Genomic DNA, 12,099 nt, shown 5'->3' with positions numbered 1-12,099 from the left:
TGCAGCATGTATTGTGCCACCCCTGGCCTGGCCTTCCATTTTGACACAACTGGCTGATCACTCAGCTGGGGCAAGGTCGTGTAATCACCCCTTGCTTAGGTGTAGTATTCCTATACCTAACTTACATATAGACACATGTGTACCTATCAGTCACTCCTATGGCAGGCCTTGACAATCCTGGAGGCAGAGTGCTTGGTAACATGTGAGATGGTGCTCTAGCATGAGCTGAGCCTGTCTGCAGCTTTCGGAACCTTGTCCTTATAGCTGTTCTATGATATAGCCTACCATATACTATTAAAGTGCCTTATAATCTTAGACGGTTATGGTAACTATGGTTTGGCTTTATCAAAACATGTCGTGTAAGGTGTCTAACACTCGGGAATAATACCCCCATGCCATTTCTGGACACGAGAATATTATTCCCCCCTTCTAGAGGGAAAGACATGTTAAAATCATACTTCAACTGTTAGCCTCTGACCAAAGCCTCAGCATCACAAAATGGATGCTGCTGCCACGACACAAGTCTGACCTCCTGCAGCTGGGAGTGATCCCAGCCAGGGAGGCCTGGACAATAGGTTTCCTGCTTGGGGAGGTGCTAGCACCTCCCCAGACAGCCTTTAGTGTATTGGGGCAGGGTGGGCTGAAAGGAATGAGACATGCCTGGGGCACACAAGGTGTTCCTTGCATAGTCCAGTTCAAACCGGCGCTGGGGCACTCCAGCCCCAGCTCTGGCGCAAAACTGGACAAAGGGAAGTGGGTGTAACCACCCCCTCCCAGGTCCCACCCATAAGGCGTGACCTAGCAGGTATCCCAGCCCCCCAGATTAGTATAAGAGTGGGAGTTGGGCCTCAAGACTTTAGATTATCCTGAACCTGCAAAACTGAACAGAAACTCTGGACCTTCGACATTCGACGAAAGAAGAAGACTGAAGAATCTCCCTTGTAGCCAAGGAGTGGCTACCCTGTGCAAACAGGCACCATCAAGAGACTACCCTTTGCTTTGCGACCGTTCTACGAGGAACCGACTGCAGAGCCCGACCAGAGCCTTGACTTCCAGACTTCTCCGACCCTCATCCACATCTGCAGCAGAGCTGAGATCCGTGGAGGCGACGAGCGACGTGGGACCGGCTACCTGGGAAAAGTGGCTAGTAACTTACAGCGCAGCTTCTGAGGTACCCTCGAAGTTGTGCACCGGGGATTGAGAAGCCCCAACCCCAAGCACCAACTGCACCGAAGATCAGCCCCCCACACTCCACGAGTCCTGCGTGGGGCCCTTCAGCATTTTCCTGCTTGCCGCGTCTGTCCGGTTGCTTGCCCGCTGGCTAGTGGCCTCTGTGACGACGCTCCCTGAAATCTTCTGCGCTGGTTTGGCTCCTCCAGACTGTCTCCCGCTTCTCTGCAAAGAAGAAGCACCCCAGACCTTCCTGGTCTGCACCAGAAGCAAGTCCCTTGTTCTTCGTGGGTTCCGCTTGCCAAGGCTTGGTGAGTCCTAGTCCAACTTCGACGCCGCCGACAGCAAGAGCCTTCGTGGGACAGCTCGCCTCCTGGTCCTGGTCGTCCTCGACGCTTCCTGGTCCTCCTGGCTGCAGCGACAAGCTTCACCTTCACCTGCAACTCTTCACGACATCGCCTGGTTCCTTCCTGGTTCCACGTGGTCACTGGCTAGTGACCTTGACTCTGTCCCCTCTGCTTGCAGGTTTCTTCTCTTCTTGATCCCAGCCTTGGGATCCACCGGACACTCTCCCCTGACTGCCTGTCAGCATCTTTCTTCAGGCATCCATAGGAGTCGACGACGAAAACGACGCCTCTTCACCCCTATGCACCCGCAGCCTGTGGGCTAGGTAACTTGGGTACTCCGGTGCTCATCAGGATAGTGACTATCCTAGTGTCTAATTTTCAAGTCTCAACTTCCTAGCTACTCCGGAAGTGTCCTAAATCTATCTATTTCTAAACTGTAACATTGCTATTGACTTTTACGCATTACGCGTGAGTGTTTCCACTCTGCACACGAATCCCGTGGGCCTCCCACTTCCTAACTAACGCTAGTGTAGTGTAGCCCCAGCGATTCCCTAGGCCTAGGCCTATTCTATTTCCGTGACAGTGGTTCTTATACCACTTACTTAGTATATGGTTTGCGTGGCCCCTAGGGCCTAACTGTATTACTTACCTGTGTGACTTACTGTATGCATTAATAAGACTGTGTTGTACTTACCTCTAAACTCATAAAGAGTGCTGAGGGTTTGCTTAGAATAAATACACTTTATTTTATATATATATCTGTTGTGGTGTCCTTTCATTTGGTATTCAAGGGATTATATATGGTATCACAGCTGGCTTCACATGCCATTCAGAGTTTAGCCTAAGACTGCTCTTGTCCATGCTACCACTAGGATAGCTGGTCTATAAGGTTGACTTTACAACCAATCACCATAAGGGTATTTGGACTGATATAAGGTGTACACTATAACTAGTGACATCATACATCAGGCCAACTTCTCACAGTTGTGTGTATGGTTTCAAAAATAGAAGTCTGTATTTTAGAGTGCGTGTATCAAAGTTAATATTAGGGCACCAGTATGCGCATCAGATTATCACGTGGATGATGTCTTCAGTGATGTCATCAGTGCTGTCATTTGAGAGGTCATCAGTGAGGTTATCCGTGATGTCACTGACCATGTCATGAGTGATGTAATATGTGACGTCATCACCAGTGCATTGCGGGAGTGCAAGTTATAGTTAACTCAACTAACTAGAACAGGCAAATTTCTCTAGTTTTATAGGAGTCAAATGTCCAACTAACTATAACCTCCCTGAAACTCATGGTTTTTTCAGTGAATTTTTAAGGTTTTTTAAATGCTAATTCCCATTTATAACGTCTGTAAAATCTATGTTTTTTTCAGTGAATTTCAAAGGTTTTTTGAATGTTAATTTCATATTTTAATATTTATAAAACCTATATTTTTATATTTTTTGTAATATTTTGGAACTGTATTACCCTTTTTTTTTAATTTTAAAAAGTATGTCATTTTTTATATCTTCAAAAAAAGTATGTATCTTTATTTTTTTATTTTTATTTTTATTTAGAAAACTGGACTCCCGTACCTTTAGTGTACTAAGCTCCATCAGCAAGCGAATCCTATCCGCCATATTGCTAAACTCGTAAAGGATGTGCATTTCGTATCTGACGGCTTTGTGGCACCGCGTCCCGCCTAATATCATATACGTATAAGGTCGTGCCAGCTGCTAGTTTGGTATGCGATGGGTGTGCGGTACCAAGCCGCGCATTGCGTCCTATACGCATGGGGTCGCGCCAGCTGAGCATTCCGTATGCAATGAGTGCACGCTGCCAGGCCCTGTCTTATGTCATAGACGTATGGTGTCGCGCCGGGAACGCCATTCCCTCTTTTTTTCCATGTCTCAAAACTATATCTAAATATGTTTAAAGTGAATATGAGAGCAAGCGATAATCTAAAATATTTTAAACAATTATATATTTCTAACTGTAATAAACTTATATTATGGTAAGTATATTTTCTCAAAATCGCATCGGGGGGCCTCCTTGCGCGCTCGGTGCACAATTACCATGTGACCTTAAAAAAAAAAAAGCATTTGATTGGTTCATAACATTTCCCATTGTAACAGTTAGAGGACCCCACCCATTTTAGTAATTCTCTCTACAGCGTTTGATGAGACACCTCTTCTGCTTAGAGAGATTTTTTGAAAAGTTTTTTGCTGTGTACACATATCTTATAGAACACACAACATGCAACGAACATTTTGATCAATATTCATGCTCTGTACAGTAGCCTTCCATGTGATTGCCATGCATCTGAAACGTTACATCAAAAAACAAATGAGTGTTACACAATTTGGCATTATTGCGCTGCCTTTCTGAGAAAATAAAGATTATGACAAAGGCCTATGTGTCCCCTATGTGTTCCCCAACATTTTACGTGTACATGCATGTACGCCATGCATTTTCCCTCCATGGCCTGTCAACCATGATGCCTATGCTATAACGTGGCCTGCCATCAAGTCTCCCATGAGAGAAACGACAAATCTGCACTGAGGCCTATACGTTTTGCATCATGTTTTCCTGCACTCGTGTCATTTTCATGAAAGCCCATTTTGTGGCTCAGCCGGAGCCCGAAAAGAGGTTTCAGGCCTCAGACGCTCTGAGAGCTGCAGCTGCGTATCCTTGGCCTCGCACACTTGGGCCTCAGCCAAAGGGGCCCAGTCCGGGGTGCCGAGACAGTATTGAGCATGGTTATCTGCTTACTCCTACTGAATGACATTCCTGCCTGGAAAAGGATGAATAAACAAAACCCGCCTGCAAAGGATAGAGCCTAGCCTTTCTGTCGCCTTTTGTGTGATTGCAAAGCTCACGTCAGTGAAAAGCCCATAGCCCCCATGTAAGGCCCACGCAGTGAATAAAGAAATAGAAGCCACATCGGCTCTTGGTGATGGGCAACCTATGTCACAGATCAGTTCCTGCTCCGGACTTTAGATATCAGATAATACAAGATGTGCTGGTCGTCCTGACACTGAAGGCCTCTCTTCCAGACTCCCCGACTGCACAGCAGCCTTCCCCCAGTTACACGTCAGTTACACGTCATGCTCGAGTTGAGCACAAGTAAGGCAAAGTTCCAGTAAAGTTCCAGCTGATCACGCAACCCCCTCCAGGTACCCACCCACCTATGACACTCACCTATGACTCATCACATGGACGCCCACCTTCACGCCCACATGCTCCTATCTCATTTTCTCTTGCTCTGCCTGAAGCACTCCTGCTTAAGTATAATATTGAATGTATATATACGGTACTCTGTGAATAAAGTTTCAGAAGACCCTTCCTGATCCCTTGTGGTGATGGAACCATTCTCCCTATAACCCGAGTTATTGGAATAAAGCCCTTTTGAACCTGATACCACGGACTCAGCCTCTTGCTTTATGCAGGATCCTATGGATACCTATAGAAATTATGAGTGCGTAATACTTTATTTACAACATTTCGGTGGCTCGAAGGGGTATCATCAGCCACAGGCAGAGTGCACATCCTAGATCACATGTGAAACAGTAAAGAGTAATGTGTCGATTTGTGTTGCAGTATGCTCTGTTGTCAGGCTTTACCAGTATAGAAGTGTGTCATATGTGAGACTTTCAGATTCACGTTTAACATGCATTGCTTGATTGTAATGAGCATTATCACTGTGTATGATGTAGCCTCACTGCTGATCCTCCTTACATCCGAGCACATTCACATGTGCACGCTTCGCGATAGCAACACTTTCAATAATACCGCACACCATTGACATGCGTGTCTGCGCATATCCACAAGCTTGACAACATGTGATGTTGTCCATTCAATCTTTTCGGACAAATTCTCATTAGCGATAGTTGCCACCCTCCCAGTACATGCTACATTAATGTAAATTGCAGATTGTGCGACGTCAAAACTGCAACAGGGACAAACACAAGTACACTTCGTGCCCAGGCAGGAACTGAACAACGCCCAGGTCCCCGGAATAATTATTCACACCCCTACGCTGGCCTGGTGTACGCAAGCTCAGCCCACTTTGCGTACGTATAAATAGGATAACTACGTCGCCACATGTCCCAGTTCTTCCACACTGCCTCAGGTGATATGGCCGCATCCACCTAGCATATCACAATGCGCATTTAAAAAAAGGGATCCATGAGGTGTACACCATCCTGGCAATCAAAACTAGATCTGAATTGTGAACCCTGCTGGCCGTCGTGTTTGGACACACACCAATGACAGCAGGTGAGCAGTGGGGCCTGGGTGCACAGAGGCAGCAATTGAGCGCGGTGTGGCGGGTGGGGTGCATCGGCCTGGGTGCGCAGGTGCGAACAAGCGATGTTGCCGTGCGTAATGATGCGATTTCTGACCTCATTCAGTCACATCTCTGTCTCATTTTAAGGACCTGCTGGACCGTACTGTAGGCCTGAGCCAGCAGGCAGCGCTGCCCTACAGACACGTGGCGTTGGCTTTTGGGGCACTCCAACTCCTCTTTGAACCACAATTACCACTAACAGTTGGTAGATAAACTTCAAGAAGGTTAGGATGCACTCAACTGGTGTTCTCTATTAAGCTTGAAATAAACCTTAATTTACCTCAAGACGTTTCCAGCATTATATTATTTCTCCCTTTTCAGACACTGGGTTAGTGGCACCAAAATCAGCGGACCAGATCCTCAGCCCGTGATGAGGCCCTGGGCAATCTGACGCCTTCCATCGTGGTATCAAGACACCGTCCCCAACCGGAGACCTGCTGTGCCACCCTGAGAGAGGCACCCCGAAGTTGGAGCTCGCACCGGCACGTCGTTGGACACACCGGTTGTGGCAGGTGAGCAGTGAAGCCTCGGTTCGCAGGAGCTGCACTTGAGCACAGTGCGGGGGGAAGGGGCTGGGGTGCAGCAGCCTGGGTGCACAGGTGCAGGCAAGCAATGTTGCCGTAGATGATAATGTAATCTCTGGCCTCATTCATATCTGTTTCATTTTAAAGACTTGCTGGACCGCACTCTTTCTCGCGGATCCCAAAGTCCCAGACACACGGGTGACGGGAGGTGAACAGTAAGGGCTGGGTGCAATAGGCTGACTGTTCTTTTGACTCTCCCTCCCCTTCTCCCTTCCACCCACTCGCTCTCTGTCCCATTCTCACTTTCTTCCTTTCATTCTGACTACCTTTCTTTTTCTCTTGGACATGGCACACATACTTATGTTTCTTTTTTGTCTTGCAGGTATTGTACGCTGCTTCCGGAGGAGCCCCACCAACTTATTTCATGTTTTACTGTTTGTTCGAATAAAGTTGCGTTTCCATTTATTTGTGTTTTAATAAAAGTTGTTTTTTTTTTTACCAATAACTGAGTGAGTGTATGGGTCTTCTTTTTCTGACAACACTTGTCTGTAGTTTATTGTGGAAATCGGCGGTTGATAGGAGGCTATGCGGGAAAACATTTGTAATTTTGCGGTGCACCTACCAACTATAAACCAACAGACTATTACATAAATGAAGCCTAGGTAATTCTACAACTGCAAGGGTTCTATGAGTGTATCACTTTATAACACCATGAGTACTGCCCGTGTGATTACAGAACCAATAAGGCACTGCCTAGGGCCACCGAGGCTTCAGGGACTGGCGACGCCCACCATGCATATTTAAGTAAAGTCCCGGAGGGTGGCTATCCCCGGACTTGAGTTGGCCTCGAAGCCCCCCGAACAATTACTAAACAATACCCGGGAAGGTGGCGATCCCCTAGGCTGCAAAACGTCTGTGCCCTCCCGCGGCTAATTTACATGTGAGATTAAGGTCCCCAGCGCTGCAGAACCCCCCACACTATAATAGGATTGGCCCCGGAACATTAGACACCAGGGTGCTCATTTAAATGAACGGGTGAGACCCGCTTCATTTTCTTTTCTCCATTTTTACCATCCGGATCTGCTTTATTGAAACGATACAAGGTTTTCCTCCTCTCGCTTTAACGAGGCAAACAAGGATTTGCTATCCCGCCCTGTAATAGCAAACATAAATGTCCCGCGGATGCACACCCCGGGACATAGTATGAGCTGCGTCTGGGAGGTGCTACTCCATAGGGCCATGATGCATTGGTTACTGCATTACTACAGAATTAGTATAAACGCATACCAACACTACTTGCACACGTGTTGTACAGCGACCAGAGTGTAGTGAAGAGGCAGAGGAATCCAAAATCCAAAAATGTAAATCCTACCAGAGGTCAGATGACAGTTCCATGAGCCGACGACCCTGGGATGAGTAGAAACAGCTTCACGAAGAAAACAGGTCTTCAGCAGAACACAAAGAAGCTCAAAATATTGATGAGTGCTGCCTTCTTTTTACCTTCTCCCGCTTGTCGCCAAATTTATGTAATGAAGAGGCAGACAGCAGTGAATCCGATGAGTAGATTTATTGCAGGAAAAGAAGACAGCTTAAACAGCCACCAACAGGAGCAGACAGCAAGGACACCGTCTTCTCCAGCACCGTGTACAAACTCCACAAGATTCCCCTCATGACAGCCCTACATTCTAACATTACATACTTACATTCTAGTAGCATTACATACTAACATTCTACTATGACTTACATTGGAATGCTACACAGAGCACATGACTTTAAAGCAATGAGCTCATGGTTTCATCCACAAGTCTTGAGACAGTTAGGGGTAAGTAGTTTACTTCTCACTCCCTGTATTGTATAAACACAAACTAACACTACTTCCATAGGTATGCTACAGCGCCCAGAGCCCATCACTTTACAGCAATGAGCTCACGGTTTAATCACAGAGTCTTCAGACCAGTAGGGGCGAGTAGTTCGCTTCCCACTCCCTGTATAGTATAAATGCATACTAACCCTACTTACACAGTTATACTCCAGCAGCCAGTATGCTACAGCACCCAGAGCCCATCACTTTACAGCAATCAGCTCGATTTGATCCCCGAGTCTTCACACCGGTAGGCGTGAGTACTTTGCCTCCCACACATGGTAGAGGTCAGTAATTCGCTTCCCACTCCCTTCATGGTATAAACGCCTACTAACACTACTTTCACAGGTATGCTACAAAGACCAGAGCACATCACTTTACAGCAATGAGCTCACAGTTTAGGCTCTCGGTTTCATACCAGAGTGTAGCAGCATCTCATCTCAGCACCATGTCACTCTGAGCAACACCGCACTTTTAGACCGGTAGGAGTGACTACTTCGCTTCACATTCCCCCACAGAGGTTACAGTTCTCCTATCCTCCTGTTTCCTACTCTTTTTGCCCTTTTTTCCCCTTTCTCGTTTTAATGGAATCACAAAATGGCTGCCAACACTTCCTAGTTGCAACAGCTTGCAGCCAATAAGCAGAAAGCTCGTGCTCGTAACGCATCAGCCAATCAGATGGCAGAATTCCCAAATATCGATATCTGCAAATTTCGATATTTCTCCAAAACTACTGAACGGATTTACACTAAATAAACAAAAGTGTGCTTTCTAGACCAAGACCCTTCTCCCAGCCAAATGTGGGGTAATACCATTCACCCGTTCGACCTGTAGCCTTGTCTAAAGTTTCCTATGGAAATTGCATGGAGAAAACATGTTTTGGGACCCCCTTTTATCTTGGCACCCCTTGACGAATCACCCCCCAAACTTTCAACATCGGAGCGGATATGAACAAAGAATTAGTTTGGTAAATTTCATGAAGATTCATCAAACGACGCCAAAGTTATAAGCAAAACAAAAAATGCTCTTAATATGAAAACGTGGTCCTAACTATAACTACCTACTGGCGACCGCCAGTAGGATAGATAGACAGATGGAATATGCTACTTACCAGTATGCATCTGTTCTTGGCATGTAGAGCTGCAGAGTTGTATACTTTGCATAGATCGCCATCTGGTGTTGGGCCCGGATGTTTGCAGTTTGTTTTTGTTCTTTGGACAGTCTTTGGAAGTCACGAGTTCGGTGACTCCTCCTTCGGTCCGTACTGCGCATGGGCTTCGGCTCCATCCTCAGATTGTTTTTCGCCAGCTGGGAAATGATGGAGCGTAGTAATAACAGTGAGAAACCCATGTGTGTTGTATCTAAATAAGATAGACTGGAACGGATATAGGTAGCCGGGGAGGCGGGTGGGAGTGTACAACTCTGCAGCTCTACATGCCAAGAACAGATACATACTGGTAAGTAGCATATTCCGTTCGAGGCATATGAGCTGCAGATTGTACACTTTGCATAGATTACATAGCAGTACCCAAACCTTAGCGGCGACCACCAGCATCCGTTGCAGCGGTTTGAAAAAGTGTCTTTAGTACAGCCTGGCCCACACTAGCTTGTTGCTTGGAGTGCACATCTACACAGTAATGTTTTGTGAAGGTGTGCGGTGTTGACCATGTGGCTGCTTTGCAGATCTCATCTAAGGGTAGGTTCCCTAGTATAGCCATAGAAGCTCCTAACTTTCTTGTAGAGTGGGCTTTAGGTGGAACAGATAATGTTCTTTTTGCCTTTTGATAGCAAATTTGTATGCACTTTACAATCCACCTAGCTATCCCTGATTTAGAGATGGGGTTGCCTTTATGCGGTGGAGAGAAGGAGACAAACAATTGTTTAGTCTTCCTGAAAGGTTGCGTTCTTTGTATGTAGTACAGTAAAGCCCTCTTCACATCAAGTGTATGTAGAGCCCTTTCCGCAACAGATTGAGGTTGCGAGAAAAAAAACAGGTAATTCCACTGATTGATTGAGATGGAAGGGGGAAATGACCTTCGGCAGAAATTTTGGATTCATACGAAGGATTACTTTGCTGTGATGAATTTGTAAGAAGGGTTCCTGTATAGTGAACGCTTGTATTTCACTAACCCTTCTAAGGGAAGTAATAGCTACGAGAAAAGCTGTTTTCCATGTGAGGAACTGTAGCTCACATTTATGCAGTGGTTCGAAGGGCGGACCCATTAGCCTTGTAAGAACTACATTTAGATTCCATACAGGAGAAGGTGGTGCCCTTGGTGGAATTATGCGTTTAAGGCCTTCCATAAAGGCTTTAATAGCGGGCAACCTGAACAGTGATAAATGCTGTCTGTTTTGCAGGTAAGCAGCAATCGCTGCTAGGTGTAGGCGTATAGAAGAATATGCCAGGTTACACCTTTGAAGATGGAGCAGATAGCGTATGATGTGCTGTATGGATACATCTTAAGGGTTGATTGTATTGTTACGGCAGTAAAGTACAAATCTCTTCCACTTTGCGGCATAGCATGCTCGCGTGGTAGGACGTCTGGCTTCCCTGATAATGTTCATGCAATCAGGGGGAAGATTAAGGTATCCAAATTCTAAGATTTCAGGAGCCAGATAGCAAGGTTGAGCTGAGCTGGGTCCGGGTGCCTGATTTCTCCATGGTTCTGAGTTAGGAGGCATGGGGACAGGTGCAGTTTTTGGTGTGGTACCACTGAGAGCTGCAGTAGTGTGGTGTACCACGGCTGCCTGGCCCATGTTGGGGCTACCAGAATGAGCGTGAGGGAGTGCTGTTGCAGTTTCCTGACCACCAATGGAATTAGTGGGAGAGGTGGAAAGGCGTATGCAAATCTGCCTGACCAGTTCATCCATATCGCATTGCCTTTGGACAATGGGTGTGGGTATCTGGCGGCGAAGCTTGGGCATTTTTTGTTTTCGTGGGTGGCGAAGAGGTCTATCTGAGGATGCCCCCACTTGTGGAAGAATGGGCTTAGAACTTGTGGATGCAGTTCCCATTCGTATATTTGTTGCGTTTGTCTGCTGAGCAGATCTGCAATGGTGTTTTGTATGCCTGGGACGTGCTGTGCCAGGAGAAAGATGTTTTGTGGAATTGCCCATCTCCATATGCTCTGGGCTAAGCGGGAGAGCTGGGGAGAGGGTGTCCCCCCCCCCTGTTTTTGAATATAATACATTGCAGTCATATTGTCTGTGCGAAAGAGGACTGCTTTGGCTGAAATCTGTTTTTGAAAGGATTTTAGGGCTAGAAAGATCGGCAAGAGCTCGAGATGGTTGATGTGGAGCGATTTTTGCTGTGGCGTCCATAGACCTTGCATTGTGAGGTGTAGGAGGTGCGCTTCCCAGCCAGAGAGCGATGCGTCCGCTGTTAGAATCACCTGAGGAAATGGGTCTAGGAACGGCCGCCCTTTGGAAAGGTTTGTGGTGTTCCACCACTGCAGAGTGATGGGTGCGGCCGTCTACCAACACCAGATCCGTCAGCTGTCCCTGGGCCTGGTTCCACTGTCGTGCTAGGCACTCTTGGTGTGGACGCATGTGGAGTCTTGCATGGGGAACTATGAAAATGCAAGATGCCATCATCCCCATTAGCTTCATGAACACCCTCGCTGGGAGAGAGTGCTGAGCAATGAACGTTTGGCGCAAGGCGTGTATGCTTGCGATCCTGGCTGAGTTGGGATAGGCTATACCTTTGGAGGTGTCTATAGTGGCCCCGAGATATTGCTTTGTGTGAGATGGTACGAGGTGGGACTATTGGTAGTTCACCGTGAAGCCTAGCTGGTGGAGCAGTTGGATAGTGCTGTTTGTATGTTGCACACATTGGTGGTAGGACGCGGCTTTTATGAGCC

The 12,099-nt window shown here is 46.8% G+C and overlaps 1 protein-coding gene across 4 annotated transcripts in view; it reads right to left on the bottom strand.

Moving 5' to 3' along the window:
* The window catches only part of DDX4 (DEAD-box helicase 4), a 1,682,862-nt gene that overhangs the window by 929,278 nt on the left and 741,485 nt on the right, over window positions 1–12,099 (bottom strand). The window lies entirely within an intron of this gene.

The sequence above is a fragment of the Triturus cristatus genome, chromosome 2_1, assembly GCF_964204655.1.
Source record: "Triturus cristatus chromosome 2_1, aTriCri1.1, whole genome shotgun sequence".
NCBI classification, from domain to species: Eukaryota; Metazoa; Chordata; class Amphibia; order Caudata; family Salamandridae; genus Triturus; species Triturus cristatus.
This window is presented reverse-complemented; position numbering and strand designations above follow the sequence as displayed.